We start from the raw sequence: 21,637 nt of genomic DNA on the forward strand, positions 1-21,637 counted from the left end.
AAACTAACTTTATGGCGTACCATCATCAGAAAACTAGAAACAAGCCTGTTTCATAATAGCGAAACGCTGTTTTTGTGCATACTTATATTATTCTTAAAATACAGTGGGGTTACAGGCACATAAAATAAATGTACCAATTATAACACGAAATTCTCACTCCTGTGAGAATTTTAAGAAACTGAGAAACATGGTATTCTAGCTAGAACCGTCGTAAATTGATGGTAGAAAATTTCCTGTGTGTCCTCATTTAAATTCGCTGATAAGTGAAATTCGTGTGCCCCAACTTAATGCATTACTACCATAGAATGCCAGAACGAAGTATCTAGCAACAAGCGTCGCATGTCCTCTTTATTTTTCGCGCAATGAACTACTGGCCAACAACCGGCAACGCAGCTTTGATTAGCACCAGCTATTTTCGTTCTGCAAAGGAATACCGCATAATGATTTCAAGTACTGTGGCATCCAATGTGTGACGATGTACTTGCCACACGACCCCTCACAGTGTAATCTTCCCGGTAGCAGGGGCGCTGAACCCTACTACGATAACATATCCCCCTGTTCAAATTTCCCAACATGCGTACCATATTATATAAACTAGGTTGAACTCTCTCCGAGGCTTTCGCCCCATCTACAAGTTCTATAAATGATCCAACAAATGTGTGGCATTTTCGAAGGGATATTGGTATTTTGGCAGTCACTGCAGATCACGCGGGTGACCGCTGCCACTAGTCATTTAGTTTATGGATATTCAAAGGGCCAGTAACCACAGAACTTGTTCATGGAAGGTTGGAACTTAAATTACAATGAATATAATTGATTTAAGACCGCCATGTTTTCCTTTCATAAATCTTATTCTTTGAAGATGTACAAAAATTATTTTATAATCGTCTTAGAGCTTTTGTATTGCATGACAGCCAGCTTGCAGGGGTTCTCGAATGTGAAGGAACATCTGTAGGCCGACAATGCGTGCTTGCAGTTGTAAAATCTTTCTTCGTTTGTTGTAATACTGAAGGTTGCACTTTAATATGTTCCTTTACTTCCAAATACGAATCTAAGAAATCGACACTCCAGCTCCGGTATTTCACAAATTGACATTACGTTTGGTACAATATCAATATTTTTATTTTAATGCTCATATCTTGTACAAGATAGCAAAAAGAGCAGCGGCAAAATCAAAGGCTGAGGCTACGGAAGAGGCGTATGAACAGCTGGAAAGAAGACAGGACGGCAGGTAACTCCTACGGATTGCTAACGCAAGAGATAAAGCGACCAAGGACATAACACCAATGAGACAGATAAAGGATGAATCAGGTGTAGTATTACACGACCTTGAGAAAATCCTGAATAGGTGGTGGGAGTACTTTGAAAGGCTATTGAATGAAGAAAATGTACGAGAGAAGTATGAGGATGGAGACATAAATGAAGAAATGGCCCAAAGTATACGAGGGGCGTTTGAAAAGTCCGTGCAAAAATAAAAATTACTTAAGTGTTTGGAGTAAATCGTTTTTTTTTTATTTCTAGACATAAGTCTCTTTTTAGACTAATACGCTTCGTCCAACGTTGTTCTAATTTGTTGATCCCTTCCGAATAATAGGAATTGTCCAAGTCGGCAAAATAGCTTGTAATTACTGCAATCACCTCCTAGTTTTAAAATCTTTGTACTGCCAGCCATTTCTTCAAATTGGGTAACAAACAGTAGTCAGAGGAAGCCAAGTCTGGAGAATAAGGGGGATGTGAAACAAGCTGGAATTCTATTTCCATTAATTTTGCGACCGCAACTGCTGAGGTATGTGCTAATCGCCAGCGTTTTTCTTGCAGCTCGGTTTTCAAACGGTCCAATAATGATGAATAATATCCACCTGTAATAGTTTCCCCCTTTTCCAGATAGTCGATGAGGTTTATCCCTTGTGAATCCCAAAAGACAGTCGCCATAACCTTTCCGGCCGAAGGAATTGTCTTCGCCTTTTTTGGTGCAGATTCTCCCTTGGTAACCCATTGTTCAGATTGTTATTTGGTCTCAGGAGTATAGTATTGTATCCATGTTTCATCCACAGTGATAAAACAACGCTTAAAGTCCTGCGGATTCTTCCTGAACAGCTGCAAACCATCCTTGCAACACTTCACACGATTCCGTTTTGGTCAAGCGTGAGCAATCGCGGAACCCATCTTGCGGATAGCTTTCTTATGTCCAAATGTTTATGCAAAATATTATGTACCCGTTCATTCGAGATGGGCCACAGCACTAGCAATCTCACGCACCTTAACTCTTTTGTCATCCATCACCATATCATGGATTTTATCAATGATTTCTGGGGTCGTAACCTCCACAGGTCGTCCAGAACGTTCAGCATCACTTGTGCCCATATGGTCACTCCGAATTCTGAAAACACTAATAAACTGTTATAATCGAAGGTGCAGAGTCACCATAATGTTTACCAAGCTTCTCTTTAGTCTCCTGAGGCGTTTGGCCTTTCATAAAGTAATGCTTAATCACCACAGGAGATTTTTTTTCGTCCATGTTTTGACAATCACTCGACTTCCTTGATTCACACGAATGCCAAACACAAAGTAATAGACCAATATGGCTGAAACTTGGTGTGCGTTCTTTCCAAAAATGCTACTAACCAAACATGACCTCGATAAGCGCCGGTGGTGCCATCTCTCGGACTTCGCATGGACTTTTCAAACGCCCCTCATAAGTAGGGAATAAGTCGAACACGCGATGAAGAAAATGAATAATGGGAAGGCCCTAAGGGCACGGAAAAGTCTGGGAGAACAGGGAACTGATATTCTCTGGGATCTAATGCGGAAGATCTGGAAAGGAGAATGAATGCCGCATGCGTGGAGAAGCAGTATACTGGTTCCCACATATAAGGGGAAAGGGGATATCCAAAACTGTGGCAATTATAGAGGGATAAAACTGATGTCCCACATAACGAAGATCTGGGAAAGGATAATTAAGAAGACGCTGAAGTATGTGAAGAACAGTTTGGATTTATGCCAGGAAAAATTTTGGTTGTAGTAAAATCTATGAACACGACAAATAATTCAATACCTCCTCTTGCTGGCAGTACGGGTAATGTAGCTGATGATGATGATAGACAGAAGACTGAAATTCTAAACCTAGCTTTCAAAAACTCGTTTACGGTAGAAGACTGCAGCACCATTCCCCCTTTCAATTATCGAACAAACGAAAGGATGGCTGACATAGTGTTTAGTGTATCTGGGATTGTAAAACAGTTAAGATCTTTAGACGCCAGGAAGGCATCTGGCCCAGACGGTATCCCCATAAGATTTTAAGTTGACTATGCTACAAATATAGCACCATTCTTATCTATCATCTATCAGAGATCATTGGAACAGAGTAAAGTTCCACCGGACTGGCAGAAGTCAAGGTCATAGCAATCTATAAAAAGGGTAGAAAATAAGATGCACATAATTACCGGCCAATTTCACTGACACAGATTTGTTCTAGAATCATGGAACATATTTTGTGTTCAGACATAATGACCTTTCTAGACTGTGAGAAGCTCATCTGCAGAAACTAGCATGGTTTTAGGAAACAGCGGCCATGCGAGGCACAGCTGGCCCTCTTTGTGCATGATACACAACAGGCCCTAGATACCGGCTTCCAGGTCGATGCCATATTTCTCGACTTTCGAAAGGCGTTCGACTCACTTCCGCACTGTCGCTTGCTGCAAAAAGTGCGCGCTTACGGTCTAACCGATGACATATGCGGTTGGATAGAAAGTTTCCTAACAGACAGGGAGCATAATGGGGGTGACTTCAACATAAACGATCTGGTTGATGTTATTGACTGTGGCCTTAAGACTGTTTGCCGATGATGCTGTAGTCTACAGGAAGGTAGTATCACACGACAGTTGTGAACAAATCAATGAGGATTTGCAGAAAATAAATGCGTGGTGTAATGACTGGCAGTTATCTCTCAATATTAGCAAGTTTAAACTTCTGTGTACAACAAGGCGAAAATCCCAATTAACGTACGAGTACAAAATAAATGCCCAGTCTTTGGAAGCGGTAACGTCCGCAAGTATCTGGGTGTGACTATTCGAAATTATCTCAATTGGAATGATCAGATTACACAAGTAACAGGTACGGCAAACTCTAGGTTGCGGTTTATTGGTAGAATCCTGAAGCGCTGCAGTCCTTCAACAAAGGAAATAGCTTACAATACGTTAATTTGTCTAGTCTTGGAGTATTGTTCGTCTGTATGAGACCCTTACAAGTTGGGTCTGATTCAAGAGACTGAGAAGGTCCAAAGAAGAGCGGCAAGGTTCGTGACTGGTACATTTAGCCATCGCGAGAGCGTTACAAATCTCATAGAAAGTTTGAAGTGGGACACACTTCCAGATAGACGGCGCGCTAAACAGAAGGGGCTGCTCACTAAATTCCGATCTTCGCCGAGGATGTAGAGCATGTATTATCACCACCAACTTTCAAATCGCGCAATGATCACCATTCAAAGATAAGGGAGGCGCTCAGGCAGTCGTTTCTTCCTCGCGCAATCCGTGAGTGGAACATGGGGGTGGGGATATGACTTTGACGCGAATTGTTCATTCCAGTTTCTGCTATTTTCTTGCGTTTCATTGAGGTCCTTAATAAAATACAAGCAAATAGCAGAAATTGGAAAGAACACCTCTGAAGAATGAGTGGAGAAAGATTGTCTCTCCAGACAGAATATTTAACAACGAAGACCGAAGAAGCGTAAGGTACAACGCTTTACGTTAATATGATGATGATGATGATGATAATTGTTGCTTGGTCTTAATTTTCGCCTATTAGTTTCTACAGTGCTCTTTCAGTACCTGGTCAATGTTACGAACATAAACAAGCTAATAGTATAATTACGGTAAAACCCGTTTTCACATTCCCAGATTTTAAAATGTCAATAATTCTAAATCACGTGTACGGGGGGGGGGGGGGGGGGGATGTTTTGCCCCTAGTGACATGAAAACCACTGGGCACGCCAGATTCCCACAGCCAGTGCATTTCACTTGGGCGCTTTGTGTGTGTAACTGTGAACGGGACAATGCTGCTGTTCAGCCTAACATGCCTCGAAGGACGAATTTCACGTCTCTTTACAGCAATGATGATGATGATGTCACATACTCTGCGGAGCTTAGGAGACGGTGTGGGAAACCCGCACCGCCGTACTAGGCAAGGTCCTAGCGTAGGTGGTTCTTCACAACAAGATGGATGGCAATACGGGTAGTGTCCACCGATTGGATGTGCACCGCAGCGACGCAGTTCGAACACACTAACTTTAGCGTGTGCCACATAACACTGAAAATTTCCCTCATAGTAGTCGCCTACAGCAACGACACTTAGTTGATAACCGCCACCTAGAATTAAATTTGTGTCTCTCAGGTACCCCCATTGACAATAAAACAGAAATGCACGCTGCCTATCTGGAGGCAACTGGGAGAGCTGTGCAGATCGAAACAGTACGCAAGACGGGGCAATATGGCTTCTGGGCGTCCCTTACAAACAGTGTCATTCCTCGAGCATGTTGGCGTGTGGTGATTATTGGTAATCAATAGAATTCAATATCAATGCCAGGTTAAGAACACAGAATCCCTTTTGATCTCATGAAATTACAAAAATTACGTGAGATTTCCCTGACTTTTCTAGGTAAAACGTAATTCCCTGAGAATTCCAGGTTTTCCAGAAGAATCGCCATCCTGGACCGAGAGAGTGGAGTAACAGGGTACTGAATGTTAACCAGTAGCAGATTTTGATCCACTTACGTGCGTTTACGCACAGACTGTATTTATTTTGGGTATTATTTCATTTTTATTTTACAGCAAAGGTTTTTTATTATATTTGTAGTATCTTGAGAGTTATTTTCTGCTTCTCGGCACCGCCAGCATGTATGTGTACGTAGTTATGCAACTAATGGATCAATTTTAGCGGTGTGTGTCTATGTAGCGACGGCAGTTTAAAAACCTATACTCGTACTACAAAGCGGGACCTAAACTCTCTACCTCAGATTTTCGAGCCCGATAAGCTACACCGAGACCACGGAAGCCTGCTGCGGTTCTGAGATCCTGCCAACTGGGAAGAGTCAGAAGTACGAAAGCTGTACTCAGACTCGTGATGCAACAGCAACTGTGACAGATACGAATAAGAAGCAACAGATATCCGTAAGCGAATCAGCTCAGTGGTACATAGGCAGAACATTTCACAGCTTACGGTCTTTAACTAGAGAACTGAGGAACCTTAGACCACTGCGTCTTTCACACCGATGTTTGGTACACTGGTACACGTCTGTCACAAAATAATAACGCAATATTAAAAACATGGCGAACAGAAACACAACTGAATAATGATATACTGCTTGTGGAATAGCGAATACCACGAGTGGTTGTCTATCTCTTGGAAGAGGGGTAGCGGTTGGGGAGAGATAAGATTAACAGATCAAACTAAATGCTCCGCCAGCACTGATAAACACTTCCGCGGAGCCCCATGGCCCGAGCGCAGACGAAGCGGGAAGCGGCGCAATCGCTCACGCGCCATCGATTGGCAGCGGCGTCGGCTCGCGCCATCAATCGGCACAGGCGCCCACAAAAGTGCGAGTCCCGGGCATCAGCAACAAGGATGGCAGCGAGTACGTAGTAGCTCTGGACACAACACTTCAATCGAGGCACATGCGTCACGACACACCAGTGAAAATAATGTCCACTGTGCAAATAACTAGGTGACGCAAATGCACATAACGGATATAGCTGTGGAGAAATGCTTGAGGCGAAGTAACACAAACACTCTAGTTTCGTACTATATGTAACGCTATCTACGTAAACGTGTTAAGTGTGTTGTTAAATATATTTTCTACGACATGAGCGTACCTACTGCCATTTTATCAAATCTGTGGTAGAAAGACACTTGTAATAAGGAACTGAAGAATACTTTCAAACTAATGCTTTCCTGTCGATAAAATTTAAATCACTGGCATATTCGTCGAAAAATATTGAGTTTCGAACACTTAGCTGGAGAATTCATAACGATACAAAAACAGAAATAATTACCGAGAAATATTCTTATTTTTAGATTTTTACATGAAATGCTTTAAAGCAATTTCGTCTAGACACAAAGCATAAAATAAGAATACATTTTATATGTTTTACAACTGAACAACCCTGCTGGGCAAAATCTACATCTGCCCCTTGGTCCATATTCAGGCCAACGACCGACACTGTAAATGCGCACATTATGAACTGGCACAGGAGCAGTTAACATTTTCAATCTTTCAAAGACCTTCCATTGTCTTCCAATCTCACCAATATAAAAGCGATAAATTAGAGAACCAAGTCTTTCGCGACGGCACTGTTGTTCAAAACGTTCTCAGACTTCTTGATGGGTCAATTCTGGGTAAAACCTCGAGCTTTCGACGAATAGCTCCATGGTCTTAGACAGGAGCAGCTGATTATCGAAACTGCTGCTGTGGTAGCTGCTGATTGGTCAGTAATTACGTAATGCTGACACATATGGTGTCAATGGCTGCGCTGATGGCGCCATCGCTCCCGTTGTCGCTTAAACATTGCGACGAATATCTCTGCCTGTTATCTGTATCGACAGCTCGCTTCCACGCACACTGTAAAACCGCACATCATGAATTAATTACAAAACCTGGTATGTAAGAGCGTGGGACAAAACTTGTTGTTTCGTCAAACATGAGGCTGTGCTCAACAACTGCAGATTTCTCCAGTTCTCGATTTTTTAATATGCCGTTGACGTTCCGCACAGCGGTTGGAAACGGTGCGGATGCAATGACCGATGTAGCTACTTCGGCACTCAAAAAATGGTTCAAATGGCTCTGAGCACTATGGGACTTACCATCTGTGGTCATCAGTCCCCTAGAACTTAGAACTACTTAAACCCAACTAACCTAAGGACATCACACACATCCATGCCCGAGGCAGGATTCGAACCTGCGACCGTAGCAGTCGCGCGGTTCCGCACTGAGCGCCTAGAACCGCGAGACCACCGCGGCCGGCTTCGGCACTCACAAGTGATGTTATAAATCACAGGGTTTCTGAGGCCGATACTGCCTGAACAGGGTGCATCATCGCCTGTATCTTCCTAGGAGGTCGGAAAACAGATCTGATACGTAGTCTTGTCAGGAGACGACCTATTTTTCTGGATGTAGCTACGCAGAAAGGAAGGAAAGCAATCAGAGGTTCATCAAACGAATGTTCAACATTTTCAAGTTTCCTTTTCTTGGAGAACGCTGACTTCATTCACGTGAAGCATACCCGTTCTTTCGGAAAACGTACTTCAGGTAATTAATTTCGCATTCTACGTGGTCCTCATCGCAGTTTTTGCTCTGTGTTCCAATGTGTTTAAAACTGCTCTCTCCTGAACTGGATAATGAAAACTCTGGGTGTTAAGATACGTATCAGTGTGTGTGCGCTTGCGGTACATTCAGTGGCCAAGACGCCCACCTGATTTTCAGTGTACGAAAACATCTAAAACTGGCAGCCTTCCCTCTTTCTCTGTCTCGACAGTGAACTGCATACTGTTCACATGTTCAAGGAAGTGCTCAACAGCTCCTACGCCGTGTGGCCAGACCATAAACGTGTCGTCAACATAACGATAAAATGGAAACAAGACGAAGGGGAGCCAAACGAAATGCACGTTCCTCAGAAAAGCTAGCCACTGCAAGAGACAACGGAGAACCCATAGTCATTCCGTCCATCATTTCATAAAATTTAACGCCTTACAGGAAGTAGGTGAGCACCATAACACATCGGAACAACTTTACAGTTTTAGGAGGAAAATGATCCGCCAACAGCTTCCATGTGTCCTCCACAGGAAATTATGTAAATAGTAATACCATGTACAGGCTGACTAAAATATTGTTTGAGCCAACTCCAATCTGTGTAACTTTCTCAATGAACAACTGAGAGTTTTCTGATGTGATGTTCGCAGTGGCCAGCTATTGAAGTCATCAACTTAGTTAAATGTTTGGCCAGCCTTCTGGTGGAATACTTTCCTTGTGGACTTTAAGTAATCCGTACAGCATGGGAAGTCTAGGAGCTCGTTCTCCAACATTTTTGATGATATCTTCTGGTAGACCAGAATTCCTCAGGAGATCCATCATTTTTCAATCGTGTGACAGAGTTGGGTCCCATTTCAGGCATTTTTAATAACAAAGAATATCACAACACAGTGACATCGTTGTTGGAAGACAGCACGTACAAATACCTAAAACGATCTGTCGTGACAGCAGAAAATAAATACTCACTTAAATAACTCCGCTATATAAACACGAGCTCGGTGAAGTTATTGGGGAAGTTACCTTTCCCATAAGAACGCTACAGCTGCCGTGCAGAATGACTAAGGATCAATTTCCCCTCTAGCAGTGTCGAACGGTGTGCAGATATTTACGTAGAAACTGCCATTATGCGTTTCTGGCGTTAGTATTAACAGTAAATCGTATCTGTATTCCATGTAATGTTAACTTACTTTGTGGAAAATACACGCGCCCAAGCAAGTCAGCTGTGATTCATAAGACGAGCTGCAGAACGAACGGCTAACTTTCTGAAACACCCTCTTGTTGCTCTTTGTGACGTAGTGGGTAGAGTAAAATGGGGAATCGACTGCTCGCTCTTCAGTTTTCAGACCTACAAAGGAGGGAAGTGCATGATACCACAATCCGGCGACCTCGTTTTCCTCACGCTGTTAACCCTCCTTTCTCCCTCCTAGTTTCGATCCTGTTACACCACCAGAACACAATTTATTCCTTAATACGGTAGTCCCGCACTTAGATGTGGCACACGTACATTTTTATATGTTCTTAAACCTACTTCATTTAACAATAAACAATTTTATACCATTAAAATGATATTTTTTAACAATCTGCGATTATTAAGTCCCTGCAACGCGCAAAACGACTAGTTCTACAAAAAGTGTAAACAAAAACTTTGCTGTGGGGAATTTAACGCAGTTTAGTTTTGTACTGGGAAACTTCTTCGTTAAGCAGCAGTCCTTTTTTAGATATTCCTGATATACGTAAAAAAGAAGCCAGCCTCCATATCCTCACGCTCATAGCTCATACCCAGCCGGTCTTTATTATTATTATTATTATTATTATTATTATTATTATTATTATATGCTGTTAACGACACTCACCTCTACCGCCGAACAAAAAGTTGCGACTACGTGAATTTTGCCTTAATTTTCCTTCGTGGACTGGACTCTTTTCGATGCCAATCCGACGACTATAATCGAGCGGTTGGCAGAGTGTCCGAAAAGTGAAACCAGCCCACTGAGATTGCCCACCGAGACACTGGCTTGTTATTTTCCGATATTACAAAATGTGACAACCATTGTAGGCATGTATCTTACTTAGAAGGATCTAATTGTATCACTCGCCCTTATAGCATACATATTTACCAGAGTGGTTAGCACTGTCCTAACGGATACGTTCGTCGTACGTCCCACATCGATTTCTGCAGTTATTTCACGCGCGGTTGCTTGTCGTTTAGCACTGACAACTCTACGCAAACGCCGCTGCTCTCCGTCGTTAAGTGAAGGCCGTCGGTTACTGCGTTGTCCGTGGTGAGACGTGATGGCTGAAACTTGGTCATTCTCTCTTTTTGGTACAACCAAATCTGCTCGTCCGTCCCTAGTTTTATTACTTGGGCAGTGTTTTATCTGTTTTTTGGATGGGCTGCCATTTTGACCCATATAGAAACTTTTTATAACTATACGTTCAGATAAGTTCACACCATTGTATTCCAGTTTCGTGATGGGAATTTAGTGCGCCCTTTTATAAACTAAGCATACGCTAATGCCTTAAACATCCGAAGCTAATTGTGGAATGAATAAAAAGTCTAAAGTGGAAAAATGCCGCCATTTGACTCTCAATTATTGAAAAATCGTTAACAGCAAAGTCATGTGCACCAAATTGGCGAAGTGTGTCTACTAACGAAGCAAGCTAAGGAATTCCGGTCGAAAGCAGGATAGTACAAGGAAAGCGGTGGAATGGCAGGGCGGAAGAGGCTCGGTCAGTTTTACCGGCCGAGCCTTTTAAGACACGCCTCCTGAAAGCAAGCGGGCGCCGCTTAGCGCAGCACTTGAGGTACGGCCGCGCTCCGGGGGTTGACGGCGCAGGCGCAGGCGCAGGCGAGCCTCGTGTGGCGGCCGGCGTGAGCCGAGCGCGGCCGGCGTGGGCCGAGCGGCCCCGCCGGAGTCCCGGGCGCCCGCCCGGGCGAGTCAATACCCGCGTCCGCCGTGCTAGCGCCGGCAGCCGCCGTATTGATTGAGGGGCAGTGGCGCCGGCGCCGGCTGCCGCCCGGACGCCTTGCCTCCGCCGCGAGGGTCGCGCCCGTTGCCTCTGTTTGTACACCGAATCGTGCCACACACCTACTGACGCTAGTAAATTTCGCGCGCGGGAAACAGAACGTAAAAACTGCTCCTAGGTGCTTCCTACTAGTTAGTTTTCCCTGCACCAAAACCTAATACAAGTAGAACAACAAACGGTACGCTCTTTATTATATTCTGGTACTTCCGTTAGCCCATTAAAAAAAAGGAACAGATAGTACGAGTAAAAGCGAAGAAATTAAATTTACGGAATTTTCTTATTCGTACCATTAAGTTTCCCTTCTACCTGCATATAAACGGAAAGTGATACACGAGGTGTGTAAGAAAAGTAATACGACTGTTTTTTTTTTTTATCTACCATAGTATTAATTTTTTCAAACAACAATATTGCCCCTTCAAAGTAGTTCCCTTCGGCATCTATTCACCAGGGGAGTAGTCGTACCCAGTCTTGGTAGGGCAGCTGAAAGGGTTTAACTGGTGGGGACTTTTAACATGCCATTCACGTGCTTTTCAATGTTCTACAAAGTCTCCAAATTACTTTAAGCCATTTTTCAATATCGGCAATCGAAAAAAGTAACATGAAATCAGATCGTGTAGATAGTGGGCCATGGAACAACAGGTATGCCTTTTGACGTCAAAATTCAGTGATGAAAGTAGCCGTGTGACACAGGGCATTATGATACAGCATCCATTTGCCTGAATGTCCGGTCTCACTCTATTCACCGTTTTCCTAGCCTCTCAAGGATGGCTTTGTAAAACACTTGGTTGACAGTTTGTCCTGGACGAACAAATTCTTCATGCACGATACCTCTACCGTCAAAAATGCAAATCAGAATTGCTTTCACGCTGAATCGCCAAGAAACTGGTATAGGTATGCGTATTCAAATACAAATTGTGTAAACAGGCAGAATACGGCGCTGCGGTCGGCAACGCCTACATACATTGAAGAGCCAAAGAAACTGTAGGGCCCAGCGAACACACAGAAGTGCCGCAACACGACGTGGCATGGACTCTACCAATGTCTGAAGTAGTGCTGGTAGGAACTGACTCCATGAATTCTGCAGGGCTGTCCATAAATCGCAAGAGTACAAGGGGGTGGAGATCTCTTCTGAAAAGTACGTTGAAAAGCATCCCAGATTTGCTCAATAATGTTCATGTCTGGGATGTTTGGAGGCCAGTGAAAGTGTTTAAATTCAAAAAGAGTTTTTCAGGAGCCACTTTGTAGTAATTCTGGACGTGTGAGGTGTCTCATTGTCCTGCTGGAATTGCTCAAGTCCGTCGGAATGCAAAATGGACACGAAAGGATGCAAGTGACCAGACAGGATGATTACGTACGTGTCACCTGTCTGAGTCGTATCTAATCGTATCAAGGGTCCCATACACCCCAACTGGACACGCCCCACGCCATTACAGAGCCTCCGCCACCTTGAGTTTCCCGTACGACCATTTCACCAGTGTACATCCTGCACGAACGGGACCAACGACGACTGAAGTGGATCGTTCAAAGTGACATAAGTGCAACCCTTTCGCAAATTGCTGCAGATTTCAATGCTGAGCCACCAACAAGTGTCAGCGTGCGAAACCATTCAACAAACATCATCGATATGGGCTTTCGGAGCCGAAGGCTCACTCGTGTACCCTAGATGACTGCACGACACAAAGTTTTACGCCTCGCTTGAGCCCGTCAACACAGACATTGGGCTGATGATGACCGAACCATGTTGCCTGGTCGAACGAGTCGCGTTTCAAATTGTATAGAGCGGATGAACTGGTACGGGTATGGAGATAACCTCATGAATCCATGGACCCTGAATTTCAGCAGTGGACTGTTCAAGCTGGTGGAGACTCTGTAAAGATGTCGGGCGTGTGCAGTTGAGATGATATGGGACCCGTGATACGTCTAGATACGATTCTTGACACCTGACAACTACGTAAGCATCCTTTCTGATCACCTACATTCATCCATGTCCACTGTGCATTCTGACGGACTTTGGCATTTCTAACAGGAAAATGACCCCCCCCCCCCACACACACACACACGTCAAAATTGCTACACAGTGGCTCCAGGAACACTACCGCTGGCCATCAAACTCCTAGGCATGAACATTATTGAGCATATCTGGGATGCCTTGCAATGTGCTATTCAGAAGAGATCTCCACTCCCTCGCACTCTCACGGATTTATGAACAGCACTGCAGGATTCGTGGTGTCAATTCCCTCCAGCATTACTTCAGACGTTATTCGAGTCCGTGCCACATCGTGTTGCATTTTGCATACTCGTGAGGGCCCCCACACGATATTAGGAAAGTGTACCAGTTTCTTTGGCTCCTCAGTGTGGTGTGCCACTATTTACTTTGCCGCATTCCACTGACTCACCTTGCAGAAAAGCTAATATTTCATCCGCTGATTCTTTCTCACCCTGCGATATTCCTTGGGTCCCTTTCTGAAGAAATGTCAACTTTTGAAATTGTTGTAGATATAATGCAGTGTTTGCTTTGTTTATCGTCGCCACTTTTCTGCTTTGCATCAATACCACTAGCACTGTGGCACCGTTATGAGTTGCTCGTCGACTACGTAGTTCAACTATGCACCGTAGCCTAGTCTGCGCTCATCATCGGATACCTCCAGTTCCACCCCCTTTAACCATCAAAAGCCAACATTGATGTTGAATGGTAGACAGCTTGTGGGGAGTCGAATTCTGTAAATATCATCGGCCGTATTGACGTCGCACTCTAAGAGTTCCTTGTAAGAAACTAAACAGCAGTCGTCCTACGTTTTTATAATAATCTAATTGACAGGAGAGACACTATTATTCTAATTTTTCCCCACGCATTCAGAATTTCATCCCGCCTTGGGGGTGTAACACGGAGTACAATTTACAATAATGCCAATGACTGGAATAGAACCCATCACTCTTGATAAACGGCAGCTCATCTTAAAAAGCACGTCTAACAGCACAGGCCGAGAAAGCAGTACACACCAGCACAATGAAGCGGACAAGCACGTGATCTCCCTGGTTTCTTCGGCGTGATTGATTAACGGTGTGCTTCCTGGTGCTCAGCTAGGTTGTTCGTTCCATTTCGACGACCGAACCACCCATCACTTTCAAGTGTTTCTAGTTGTACTGCTGTGTGTACTCGTGGGCTGGGCTCCAACCACGGAACACAACACGTAGCACCTGAAGAAGAAAACTCGGTCGATCGCCTAACAAAGCGCACAATATGGAAACAATAACTCGACTAAATATCCGTAGGAACACCACCAAGCATGCATGGAAACTTGTGCATCTACACTCTGCAAATCACTATGAAGCATGTATCAGGGGGACTTTTTAATGCATCACGTGTTAAGACTTTTTCCCTTCCATTCGTGGATTGAACATGGCAAGAATGATTGCTTGTAAGTCTTAGTGTAAACTGTTACTTGTATAATTCTACCTCTACTATCTCAACGCGATGAGATGGCCGGAAAATACTGAAGATTAATGAAAAAAAGGGGGGCTATTTTCTACCAGTCATGACCGCTGGTTTTACGCGTTAACGCAGGTTTTCAGGCTTTCGCTCACATTCCAGCTCAATTCACAAATACCATTGGCCCAAGGCAGATTACAAAGTCCGCAACAAACACGAAAATTTTATAAAACATCACTTTCTGCAAAGCTGTATCCTATCTGTAGCTACAAGATTTTTGCAGAATCTATAATGGTACGAATGGACACATATTCACTACGAGAATGGTAAGTCGATGTTTGACCGAATCTCATCGAAAGTCCAGAAAAACCGAATTAACTTGGTTACCTCTATTTATGGTACTTCAGATAATGTATGTAAACAGCACTAATTGACTTTCGCACAATCTATGTTTCCGCAGTCCATACTGGTTTCGAAGTTGTCAACTGGTAGAAATACAGGTAAGTAACGTAAGACGATAGATGAGTGGACCAGTTTTGCTGTTTTTTGTTGATGGGGTAACCTGTGCTTTTTTCAAATCTCTGAAGACATCTCTCTGCTCAATGGATCTATTTTACAAATGATATGTAGCACCTCACATACTCCGGAAGGCTCTCAGAATCTTATCACGTTTTGGCTATTTCGTCTGACATTATCTTCTACATTGTATTAGTTCTATCCAATCTGATAGGTCTTAAATATCTTCTACATTGTATTAGTTCTATCCAATCTGATAGGACTTTCTTTTTTAAGGAATAATTTGTCTGGCAACGTTACGAATAGGCAACAAGAGCTGAAATATCCACAACATTCTCTTGGCCAAGATTATCGCATAGGTTACTTCTACTATATTTTTAATTATTTTGTTCACAGCAATTGCTTACTCGCAGAAATTTTGAATTATACGCGAATTACATGATTTAGATTGCGTTACGTGGAACGAGCTATAGGAAATGTTCAGTCAATCTGAAGTATCAAAATCTTTGATGTCATTGTTAAAAGGCAAAAAAATAATAAAGCTACTATTGTAAACGATCGCCGAAGATTCGGCTCTTTTTATTTGCCGGCGACGTGTCAATATTTACAGGGTACGGCAACGAAACCTGTTGATTGAAATAAATTACTGCAAATTTATTGTTTTAATTCCACTCTTTCGTGTTTCAACGTAATTGGAGAATTAAAATTTCACATTTTTAAAATGATATACAGCGAATTACGCCGTGTACTATCAATACGGATTTACTAGAATACTTCAGATCAAGTCGAATATTTCGTGCATAGCAATGGATATGAGACTATTGTTTGGCCTTCTAGTTGTAGTACAAGGGTCTTTGCATGATCAGTGTACACTATGGGTTTTCGATAGCCCCGTACATAACAATAACAAAAACTGTCTCGAGAGTCTAAATCAGGCGAGAGCGCCGACCACGGAAGGTCACGGCTCGAGGTCCGGAGCCCAGTCAACTACTCTCGCAAACAACCACGCACTGCGTGCGCCGTGATCCCACCTTAAGCCCCCCCCCCCCCCCCCCCCCCCCGTACTCGAGTGAATACCAACGAATGAGAATTCTCTCGTGTAAACATTAGGCGCGCGTGAGCAAACGGCATTCGGTCATGTTTGGTTCGCATCAGTTTGCCGTCGCTCGTGTCCCGTCTTTTAGCGAACGATCAAAGCAAGTTCCCGTGCTCTTCATTTTGTCATTGGCGTTAGCAATACCGGAAACTTTCGTCTGCTATTTTGTCTTCTTTTGTTATTGTTGTGGTTGACATGAGTTTCGCGAACGATGGAGATGTCCGGATAGAGTATAATGTTGCTGAGTAAAGAATGTATGTCATACGAGCTTCTGGGATCCAAGGGCTTCCACAGCACAAATGCAGAAGGAAAAATATATAAATGGTAGAAAGATCTTACTGAGAAGCATGAAAGATGATACATTCATTAGATGCTTTCATCAGGCGGGAACGGAGTATTTTCTTCAAGGTAAACAAGTGTGAATATGGACCTATGTAAGCCGATTTAAATGAAAAATATTAGAAAAGACCTGATCGTTCTTGCTGCTTTCGTTCACGATATCTGTAATGAAATGGCTGATTTATCACTGTTATGTTAGAGATTAGGAAAGATAAAATGGTTCACTCGGGATCACGTTATCTGCCCTCTAACATGCTATGTAACAGATTATACCAAGTATCCAATGTGACAGGTCGTATGTATATTTTACGTTTTTTATCATATTTTATTGCCATTATCTTTTTTATACGTATTTAACAATATCCTTGCAATGTTTCACACATGTCACGGCATACATCAGAAACTATCTGATACACAGCAGATGGTGTGTAGGGGGTTGAAGGGGCCAGACTACAAAGGCCATCGCTCCACACAGTAGATGCTGAAATGCTAAAGAACTATTGGCGATATGTCTCTGGTTGCTAATAACCACGGTCTTATTGCTAGTTTTTCTTCAGATTATGTTTGTTGTCAGTAATTAGTGTTCTGATTTTAAATTTCCTTCTCAATTGTAATGAAGGGCAGCGAAAAGCATCAATCTACATACGGGCAAGGTTGTGCACTAATGTTAATGAAAGCTGGAGCTGCAATTCAGTGTTGAGTGCACTACATCCCCGCATTTCACGTTTGCGTACAAACTGACACGCAATAACTCCTTCCCTTCCTATACTATTTTGCTTACTTCGGCAAAAACAGCAAGCTCGTCATGCAAATAATCTCCTAAGAGTATCACAGTTTTATAGCGGTGCTCTAACTACATAACGTTGTATCCTGTGAGCGCATTATCGGCACACACAACAATAACGCAGCATTCATGAATTATGTTCCTTATCTCATGTAGTAAACACTGGCGAATTGTTTGCGAATGCATATTCGCTTCCGTTCGCTACGGTGTAAAAGGACCATTGCTAAAGCCACACATCGCCAACATAATTTTGATTAGGGCTGGTCAAAAAAAAATTTTAATCCTGTTGGGGAATTTCTGAGATTCCAACTTATTGCATGCTAATGTGTATTCAAGAAAGTAAGGATTAATGACCCCTACTCTCAACAATACACACCACTCCGTTACACGTTCTGAATGAACGGACCTCTCATTAAATTCTGTATGGGATTGTCAGAGCTCATGTTGAGCATGTTTTACTTAGTCACACGCCCAGACACGTGAAAGCGTGTCTCGTCACTACAGAATTCCTGCGCGTTTGCAAGCAATTCTTCACATGCATTCTTCCCAACAACAAAATCGCGCTGACTGCGTATTTGCACCACTACCAGACTGGCTGGAAGTGGAATTCGACATGGAGAATTCGCCTCTCAGAACGTTCAGGAAGTCGAAGGACGCCTGCTTGCTTACAAGCAGCGCCGAGAAAATCGCCAAAAAAGTCAGCCTCACTGTTTCCGATGTTTTGTCGTGATCTCAAGAGATATGGTACCCCATTCATCTTCTACGAACATTTACAGTTGTCTTGAAGATGTCCACGCACGAAACAATAGATTGCGGCTCAGGAACAGAATTTTGGTTGGAATACTGAAGTGTGCACGAGTTGCAAGTTACGTGATGACAACTGACCGGCCGTTGGAAAAGTAGGTCTCCACTAAACATGAACATTGCTCATTCTGCCAATGCATTGTCTCTACTGACGCAGATGGTAAACAAGCTTCCTACTGACAGCTTGGAATCAGACCATCTCCACCCTTAGTCTGTCACGCTTACCTTCACGCCGTCCCATTTGAATCAGCAAGTTTCGTTACCACACCCTGTGGTCGCAAACTGAGCTAGCAACTCTTACAACTTCTATCTGGTTCACGCAATAAGGTCAACACTCGATAGCTGCAGTGGCGGTATTTCGATTGACATAAGTGAAAATAAGCTATGTGCTCCTTGCTGACGATACAATTCTACTCGCTTGCTTTGACGACGAACTGGCAAGACTCTAGCGAAAGAGTAGTTTGTTCAACAGATTAGACTTTAACATGAGGAAGACTGTAACGAATGTTGATCGTTATAGAAAATAAAATACTACTCACACGTCGACACACGGAACTGTTGTTGGTTGAAACTAATGCAGCATTCTTCGTTTCATCTCTCATAATTCGTGAAACAGGATGGAAGAATTACGGAATAACAATACCGTATCTGGCTTGAAAACAACACTACAAAAAAGAAACAAACCTGACTTCATGCATAATTGGTTATCTGCATCTTTAAGTACCGGTATGAAAGCCAGACTGTCTTAGTCCTGGCAAATTTACAATTATCTCTTCAGATTATATACAGCCGCCGTGCAAGGGGAAAATAGTTTTAGTTCCTTGGAACACATCAAGAGAATCCAGAGGAAATATCATGCAAGATAATATTGTTAGAAAATGCCACGTTGTTGAGCATAAAGTGAATGGTTAGTATAAACACATCACGGATCTGCCTCAAAAACATGATAACATTCAGCGCCGCGACGTCTCTCCATTACTGCAATCCAATCACTAAATCATAGAGCAATGACGATTCGTAATGAGTAGAACGTCCGAAGAGTGGTTCAGGGTGATTAGTCTTGACTAAACTATTTCATAAGGCTGCTGTTGTGGTCTTCGCACTGTCGGCTGGTCTGAAGTAGCCCTCAGCGCTAATCTATTCTACGCTAGTCTCTTAATATATATTAAGAACTGCCATCTACGTCTATTTGAACCTGCTTACTACGATTGACTTGAGTCTCCTACAGCCTTAACCCCCCCCCCCCCCCCCCCCCCCCCCCCCCCACACACACACACACGGGAACAAACTGTTCCACTATCAAACTGACGACTCCTTGATGCCTCAAGATGTGTCCTTTTTAGCGGCCGAAGAAATTATTTTCTTCTCAATTCGGTGCAGTAACACCTCATTAGTTAACCGATCTAATCTTCAGTATTCCTCTGTACCACTATGTTTAAAAGACTTAAGAAATGAGTAGAAGAGAAACTCTTTATTGTCCATGTTTCACTTCCATTCAACGCTCGCTGCACTCAAGACAAAGACCTTCAAGGAACCCTTTCTATGACTAAAATGTATATTTGACGCTAGTAAGTTTCTCAGTCTACGCTTTATATCCTCTGTACTTCTACCATTGTTAGTTATTTTGCTCTCCAAATAGTAAAATGCGTCTACTACTTTTAGGATCTCTTTTCCTAATCTAATTCCTTCATCATCGTCTGATTTAATTGGATTACATTCCAGTACTTTTCTGCCATTTTTATTAATATTCATCTTATAGGCTCTTTTCAAAACACTACCCATTACGTTCAACTGGTCCCACCAGAGGAGGACGCTGTGTGCCACTGATATCGTTCTATTGTTAATTTGGTTAACATCACTTGTCTTCATAGGTGCGGCTGCTAGTTTCATGCCCCATGGATCATCTATGCGATGTATCGTAATGGTGTGGAACGAGTCATTTTACATTATACAATTGTGACTTAGTAATCCCTATCCTGCACCTTTCTACACATAACAACAATAGCGTTTCTGGTGTGGCATGGCAGATGTCAAGGAGAAACTTTTTCAGTCTGTTTTCAGATTTTATTTTGCTGTTTGTCAGACATTTTATATCACTGGATGAGTGATTAAAAATTTGGTTGCAGCAATGTGGGTGCTAAAGATAATTTCAATGTAAAGTAATGAACGTCACTTTTTTTTCTAGTACTGCAATTATGCAGCTTACACCATTGTTCTCTTTAAATTGAAGTAGATTACTTACAACAAATTTCATAAGGTAATTAAATGTACTGTGAAGCAGTAGTCAAAATGTCCAACTCCTTAAACAGGTATCAATAAGATGAATGGATTTGCAGTGATAGAGTGGAACTGCAGGTAAAGATACTTCAAGATACTTGATTCAGTAATAGTGTCATATAATATGATGACATAATGGCGATTTTCTCGGTTGCACAGATCATATATATATATATATATATATATATATATATATATATATATATATATATATATATATATCGATGCTAGTTTTTCATACGATATATCGTTATTGAAGTGGGAAATCGAGTGATTTTATACTATATTTTTTTCGCAATGTTCTGTATATATTTCAAATTGTTCTTTTAAAATTGCATTAGAACGTAATGTGAGAGAGTCTTATTTACTACTTTTTGAGCTTCCATCACGCCCAGCCTTTCTCTTTGAGAGTGTAAATTAAGCACAGGATTGGTGGCACAAAGAATAAGTCCGACTGCAATTGGGGGGGGGGGGGGGGGAGGGTGAGAATGGTACAACAAGATTTCCGATGTGAAGAAATAGCACACCAGATACGTTAAAAACCATTTTTAATGCAACCAGTGCGTTATTTCTTCAATGAGCATTCTTCAAAAACAGTCGCTGAAAATTATGAACAAAAATCTAAATGACAAGACTGGTCTTCGCGGTGGGCGGAGACGTATGATGGGAAATACTGACGTAATCACAGAAACTCCAACGTAATTTTGACACTACAACTGCTGTGTGTCTGAAATTTGCATAAATGAAAAAACCAGTCAAGTAGACAAGAAATGTTCTGAACAAAACCGATATGTGACGAAATCGAACGAGAGACCCATCGAACAACCTTTCATTACGCCACTTACATGCAGTAACCATTGCAGATGAGCTTGTTGATGTACATCATATCTAATAATGAACCAATACTTTAAATATGGTCGGCCACTTATTTTGTTAAGAGCAATACATAAACAAATTTCCGAAGATGATAAGAGAGCGTGCACGGAGGGGGGGGGGGGGGGGGGGGGGGCGAACGGCTGAAACACAATGCCTTCTCCTTCACGATTCTTGGGCTGCTCTGTTAGT

The 21,637-nt window shown here is 42.6% G+C and overlaps 1 protein-coding gene across 32 annotated transcripts in view; it reads right to left on the reverse strand.

Moving 5' to 3' along the window:
* LOC126282130 (AT-rich interactive domain-containing protein 2-like) overlaps nt 1-21,637 on the reverse strand; it is a 287,639-nt gene that overhangs the window by 130,088 nt on the left and 135,914 nt on the right. The gene's annotated exons all lie outside the window — the stretch shown is intronic.

The sequence above is a fragment of the Schistocerca gregaria genome, chromosome 7, assembly GCF_023897955.1.
Source record: "Schistocerca gregaria isolate iqSchGreg1 chromosome 7, iqSchGreg1.2, whole genome shotgun sequence".
Taxonomy (NCBI): domain Eukaryota; kingdom Metazoa; phylum Arthropoda; class Insecta; order Orthoptera; family Acrididae; genus Schistocerca; species Schistocerca gregaria.